Raw genomic sequence first — 7,155 nt, 5'->3', positions numbered from 1 at the left:
GGACAAGATTTTGTCATCATCAAATACAAAAACCTTGTCGAAACATTGTACATTTGCCGTTATGTTAAACTAATATTAAAGTTTTTCTTCATTACCCATTCAAGCCGTCTCCAGCCATTATAGGGCATCCTTTACTTCGCATGTAAAGTGATTTTTAGTGACTTATATTCAAAAATGAATTAAACTACTTTTTGTTTATGTTATACCAATTAGTATATCATAAAATTATAGCTAATAATGCATATTTAAATAGTATAGTAAGTTTTAAGTTCTAAAATTTCATAAGGCAATATTAAAAAAATCCTGAATTTCTCCTAGTGTGAGAAATGTGACATTTTCTTCTTCAGGCATATCCTCTTCTCTACTTTATTCACCACCCCTCCAATAAGTACAAAATTTAACGTAAATGGCTCACTATATTATTGTCATCGCTCAGACAAATCATAATTTTTATAGTCTTCAATCCTCTTTGGTTACAGAGCCATCAAATAGAAAATCAGAGCCCTCTTGCCACACTCGCCTTTCACATCCTCTCTTTCAGGATTTGTTAATAGATTTAATACTGTATTAATTATAACCAACAGAAAACCAAGTTTTTCATCTATCAAATAATGTATTATATTATGTTTTCTGAACAGAGAATTGTAAATTTCTCTTTTAGTACAAGCTTTGTTCCAATGGGAAACATATCGCCTAGCTTGGAAGAATTTGTAACAATTCTTGTCGCATAGTTAGAAAGACAGAAAAAATGTGATACTTATGGGACATTGTCTGTATTTTGCATGTTATTATTCTAAGTTCTTTGGTGCATTATTTAATTGAATAAAAATTATTTAGTGCATTACTACCATTAGTATAAAAAAGTAGGATTAAGTGTCATCGACAGTCAACTGCAAAAAAAAAAACAAAAAAAACAGGTACGTATTTTTTCTTGTTTTTAATGTGTATTTTTTTATTTATTATAAAAGTAAATAAAATATAAAAATAGGAATCTCTTTAAGTTAGTTAAAGTTAGATTAGGTAAAACAAATAATAACATTATAATAAAAATGTTTCACCAGGCATGCACACAAGCAGCTCGGAGTAGCTCATGGGTATTGTGATTTCACAGCATAATTTTAGCTCCACGTTCCCCAAGTGATTTACACCTTATAATGGCATGAACAGTAGTTAGACACCTTTTAAAGAGCGACAAGCAATAAATTTTAAGTATAAGTAGATGTATACTGTTACGAGTTTTAAGCTACTGAAGATAAACGAATGTAGTTTCATGTTAGATTTGAAGTCATTGTAGAAAGAAAAAGGGTAATTTGGATTTTTTTTTTGGGTGGTTAAAATATCAGTCAAATTGACCAACTTTGTATAGTTTAGATAGAGAAAATAACAGATAAAATAGAAAGTTCTACTGAAAACAAACATTTGAAATGTACTTTGGAGGCTTTAGAGATTACACAAATAGAATTTGATATTTTTGAGATGAAGAAAACTATCTTTAATATTAACATGAAAATCACTTTGCATTCAGACTAGTCAAGAAAAAGACTTGATTTATTTATGGACAAATTCTTTTTAGTTTATTAAAACGTTTCACTAAATATCGGTTTTTTTGTATGTGAAAGACTTGTAATGTTTACTGAAAGTCTGCCAAATTTTGTGAAAATATACAATCTATATTAAAAGTTAGTGGTATCAAAACTCTAATGACTTTAAACAAGTACAAAGTAGTTGGTTAATTCGACCAAGCCTGTGTAGAGAGTTAATGGGAATATCATTCTCATTTTGTACTTGTGACAGAACTCAGGTTGGTATACAGAGCAGACTCTCTAGTTCTTTGTCATAAATGTAAGGTAGTAGAGCTGACATTTATACTAAAGAATTAGTGAACATTCATAACCTACTTTTTACATCACTGCTCTACCGCTGAGTTGGTTGGTTGTTTGGTGCTTTGTGGTGCAAAGCAACGAGGCTATCTGCACCAAACAACCAGTAGAAACAGTGAAAGTAAATTAGAATAAAATGCAAAAATACAGCTAGTTAAAACCAAAATATGTCGATAAAAAATTATATACAATTAAAAAGACCCATAGTGCATAAAAAATTAAAAATACAATCTAGTCGGACAGTGTCACCGTTACCAATGACACTGTCCAACGTCAGGGGTAAACTCTTAAAAAATGCATGTCTAAAATGGTGCCGTCACTCATGGTCGTAACAATGGCACAACAGTAAAATGTGGGCTATTGTGACTTGAGTGTCACAATGGCTACACATTGTTGGGTCAATACCGGATAAAAGAAAATGATGGGTTAAAAAACTGTGACCAATGCCTAGCCTTGCCAGGACAACTTCCGATCCTTACGGAAGCAAGACGGCCAAAGACCAACAGAAGGTTTGATCTGGAAAATCTTGTTATGGCTCACCCCAAGTTGACTGCCAAATGGCACGAAGCCACGCCTTGAAGACAAGGACCGTAGTCCATGAACGGGACAGGCAGGGCCGTGACGGCAACAGAGCAGACGGACTTAGCTGCAGTGTCAACGAGCTCGTTCCTGTGAATACCGACGTAGCTGGATGGAAGCAGAAGATAAAGAAAATTGGGCCAGTCGTTGTTGAATATAGATGAGAACAGGGTGAGAACTGACGTTAAGAGATTCTAGGGCCAGTAGAGAGCTAAGATAATTAGTGTAAATAGTACAATTACTGTACTGCATAGCTTCTACATGATCCAGGACAAGAGAAATGGCACACAACTCGGCAGTGAACACAGAAACTATAGAGGGGATCCTGCGAGCAACTACCGAGCCACAGCACACCATGGCAGAACCTACCGAGTCACCCAATTTCGAACCATCCGTGTAAATAGGAAGAGAAGAATGGCTTGAAAGATGTTCAGCAAAAAGAAGACGATACTTCCAATCGAGAGTATCCGCCTTCCTCAGATGACTCAGTGAAAGGTCACAGGAAGGGATGGTAATAAGCCATGGTGGAATGGGTTGATCATTGGGGACAGCAATGTTATCCAATGCTAGACCCAATTCAGCCAGTTGCGCCCGGATACAAAGGCCAAAGGGAGGAATAGCAGACCGTCTGTTCTGAAAGAGCATTGTCCACAGAGGAAGAAAGACAATCCCAGGTGGGATGCCGTGATAAGGATCGAAGCTTGGTAGCATATTGTAAAGAAAGATGCAAATGACGGAGGTGAAGAGGAGGTTCGTGGGACTCTGTCTACAAACTCTGGACTGGAAAAGTGCAAAAAGACATGGTGCAGAGCCGAAGCCCCAGATGGTGAATGGGGGTCCAGCATCTTCAAAGCCAAGGTCCTGGCAGAACCATAGACCAAAGACGTATAGTCCAGTTTGGATCAAATCAGGGCACAATAGATCCTGAGCATAGAACATCAATCCGCTCCCCAAAAACTTAAAGAGAAAACACGGAGCCCTTGCACACTTGACACATAGTGCTTGATATGTGGAATGAAGCTAAGCTTATGGTCAAAAATAAGCCCCAGGAACTTTGCCTAAGGGACCACATGAATAACTATATCGCCGAGACGGAACCTGGGATCAGGATGGTGACCCCGTTGGTGGCAAAAATGCATGCAAACGGTTTTGGAAAAAGAAAATTTAAAACCATTTGCAGTGGTCCACCTCAACAATCCATTGAGGGCAGTCTGAAGCTGCCACTCAATAAACTTCATGTTCAACGACTGACACGAGATGTGAAAGTCGTCGACATAGAACCCATTTGCAACGGTCGGAGGAAGATTATTAGTGAGGGAATTAATTTTAACATTAAAAGTGTGACACTCATGACACAGCCCTGAGGGACTCCAAGTTCCTGTGGAAAGGAATGGGAAAGAGTTGAACCCACATGAACTTGGAATTGTCTGTTCAGTAAAAATGTTTTAAATAAAAATGGGTAAATGGCCACATAACCCATAGGAGTGGAGGTCCTGCAAAATTCCATACCTCCATGTAGTGTCATATGTCTTCTCGAGATTGAAGAACAAAGAAACAAGGTGTTCTCTCTTGAGAAAGGCTTCTCTGATCAATGTTTTAAGTCGAATCAGATGGTCCATGGTGGAGCGCTGTCGACAGAACCCACACTGGGTGGGTGAGAGGAGTGTGTTCAATTCCAGGAACCAAACAAGATGAGCATTAACCATCCTCTCTAGGACCTTACAAAGACAACTAGTCAAAGCGATGGGACGATAATTAGAAGTAATCTTGGGATCCTTCCCAGGTTGAGAGAAAAGGAGGACAATAGTCTGGCGCCAAACATCAGGAAAAACATGCTCCTGCCAGATCCGGTTAAAACTAACCAGAAGAATAGCAAGAAAGGCAGGAGAGAGATGCCGCAACATCTCATAATGAACATCATCAGGTCCAACCGATGTACTACCAGACCGATGAAAACCAAGTTTGAGTTCCACCAGTGTAAAAGGGCGATTATAATCATAGAGATGATTGGCCTGAAAGGAAAGAGGCGATCACTCTGCCCGAGACTTGAAGAAGGCAGGGGAAGAAACAAAAGTGCTAGAAACATGAGAAAAGCTGTGGCCAAGAGCATCAGCAATGCTCTGGACATCAGCAACTTCCTGGCCATTGGTTAGCAAAATGGAAAGATGATGTGAAGCATACCTCCCAGTGACTTTCCAAATCTTGTCCCATACAGTTTTGGAACTGGTGGTAGAAGAGATGCTAGTAGTGAACTTAATCCAAGACTCCTTTTGGCTTTGATGTTGAACCTGCCGAGCATGGGCACGGGCCCACTGATAACCAATGCGGTAAGAACGAGAGGGATACTGTCGGAAGATATCCCAGGCCTGTTTTTTAGCCTTCCATGCCTCCTGGCAGGCAGGATTCCACCATGGATAAGGATACCGTGGAAAACGTGTTGAGATCTTAGGAATAAAATGAGCAGCTGCCTGGACAATAGTCACTGCAACCACACAATCATTTATTGATGGCAGAGAGACAAAGGTAGGATCAAGTTCAGAGAGAGCAGTAAAAAGATGTCCAGTCAGCCTGGTCCAACTTCCACTGTGGCACTCGGGTTGGGTGGCATCGACCATGGCCAACCTCTCTCATAATGATAGGAAAATGATCACTGCCCCATGGGTCACTGTCGACCATCCACGAAAAGTGAAGGGGAGCAAACTGAGAGATCAATGGCAGTAAAAGACTGACTAGGTGCATGAAAATGAGTATATGTTCCAGTATTGAAGAGAGAAAGGTTGTGATCCGAGAGTCTACGCTCTATGGAACGACCCCTCCCATCAATATCAGCACCACTCCAGAGGTGGTTGGTCCATTAAAGTCTCCTAGAAGTAAAAAAGGAGATGGCAACTGGTCAACGAGAGCATAAGTCTCCCCGGGAGACAGGTAGAAAGTACAAACAGTGATGGTACAACCCAAGGAAACACGGATGTCTACAGCCTCCAAGGGTGTATCGAGGGACACGGATAAGGAGGGCACATGCTGGTCGACCAGCAGTGCCACCCTTTCGTGTACCTGCCCATCACACAACCTGTCATTCCAGTACAAAGAAAACTGCCAAAAGGTGACTGTATCAGCAGGTTTCAGAAATGTTTCCTGTAAGGAGAGACACATGGGATGATAGGAGTCAATTAAGGCCTTAATGTCATCAAGATTAGAACAAAAACCTCGACAGTTCCACTGTATCAAAGTGGCCATTTTTATGTAGGTTTAGGAGAACAGGGTGAAGAACCCTTCGGTTTATGACCACACCATTTTTCTTTACTAGATGGAGGTTGATCGACCTCCATGGATCCTGCCCTTGATCAAGTGGGCAGATCTCTGTCATCAGAGTGAGAATCCAACGACTGAGGACATGATTGAATGATCATCCTGCATGGGCCAAAGAAGGACCCGAGCGAACACCAGAGGCTGGTGCCCAAGGAGGTTGACCCAGGAAGTCACTGGAAGAAATAGTGGGGACAGAGACTGGAGTAGAAGTAGACCTATCAACTCTATTATCTATGGAGGACAGAAGACCCCTCACATGGCATGAAAAAGACTCAGATGGAGGCACGGAAAGGTCTGTCTGCACTTCCACTGTAGCAGTGGAGCATAGTGCAGTGGCATATGTCCGAGATGGAGTAGGGAACAATAGCTTCCGAGCCTCTGGATAAGAAATGTTGTGAACAGTCTTCAAACGCTGTACCTCTTTCTCCTCCACCCACTTAGGGCAAGACATAAAGTACGAGGGGTGGGAACCACTACAATTAACACAGTGGGGGTCCAGTTTGCATTCGTAGGCATCGTGGTCCTTGCTACCACAACGAGCACATGTCACGGAACCATGACAAGATGTCTTCAAATGACCGAACCGCTGGCACTGAAAACATCTGAAAGGGTTGGGAATATAGGACTGTACCTTACAATTCAAATAACCCGCCTTAACAGTGGCAGGTGGACGTGGTGATGAAAACATCTTGACGAGTGAAGATCCTTCAAACTACTGAAACTCCTTGGCTGGAGAAACCAGCAAGGATCTCGGACTCGGGGATAGACTTAAAGTCCCTCTCAACAATAACTCAAGGAAGCGTGGGGAGTACCCTAAAATGGGTAAATCCCCAATGGCCTTTGAATTCAAGAAGAGTTCACTGTGCTTAGCTGTGGATGTTTCAACCAAAATGTCTCCTGAACGGAGCTTCTTAACTGACTTTGGAGAGTCAGCAAGCACCTCTAACCCCTTCTGAATAAAAAAGGGAGACATCTGTCCTAAAGATTTATCGGACAGTGAATGCAGGATCAGGAAGCGAGGTACAGGTGTACTTTGTGATAGAGACTGCAGGTCAGAGTCTTCTAGGTGTGGTCGCTTACCAATTAGCAGAGTTTAACATTCTTATTATTTGGATTAGATCCATAATTAAGAAGAAAGATTCAGTGCCTACTGACCTCACCTGCCATGGAATCCTACGAGGGAACGCACTACACTGTCAAACAAGGACACTGCAGCAAAGCCAGTGTTTTGTTGAGCACTATACCCAAACACCAGCATTAGACACGATGTCCACAACACCTGTTGAGAACGCCCAACAATGGTACTCAGATGACCTTAGCCCAAGCGGACCAGCTGATGGACCCTGGTGGGGGGGGGTCGGGGGCATCTGTCTACAGGAATTCAAGG

General features: G+C 41.5%; 1 protein-coding gene across 1 annotated transcript in view; it reads right to left on the bottom strand.

Annotated features, from left to right (window-relative positions):
* Window positions 1-7,155, bottom strand: part of LOC106465859 (valine--tRNA ligase-like) — a 175,961-nt gene that overhangs the window by 50,777 nt on the left and 118,029 nt on the right. The window lies entirely within an intron of this gene.

This window comes from Limulus polyphemus, unplaced genomic scaffold (assembly GCF_000517525.1).
Source record: "Limulus polyphemus unplaced genomic scaffold, Limulus_polyphemus-2.1.2 Scaffold2077, whole genome shotgun sequence".
Taxonomy (NCBI): Eukaryota; Metazoa; Arthropoda; class Merostomata; order Xiphosura; family Limulidae; genus Limulus; species Limulus polyphemus.
Note: the sequence above shows the minus strand (reverse complement) of the source record. Positions and strands in the feature narration are given on the sequence as shown.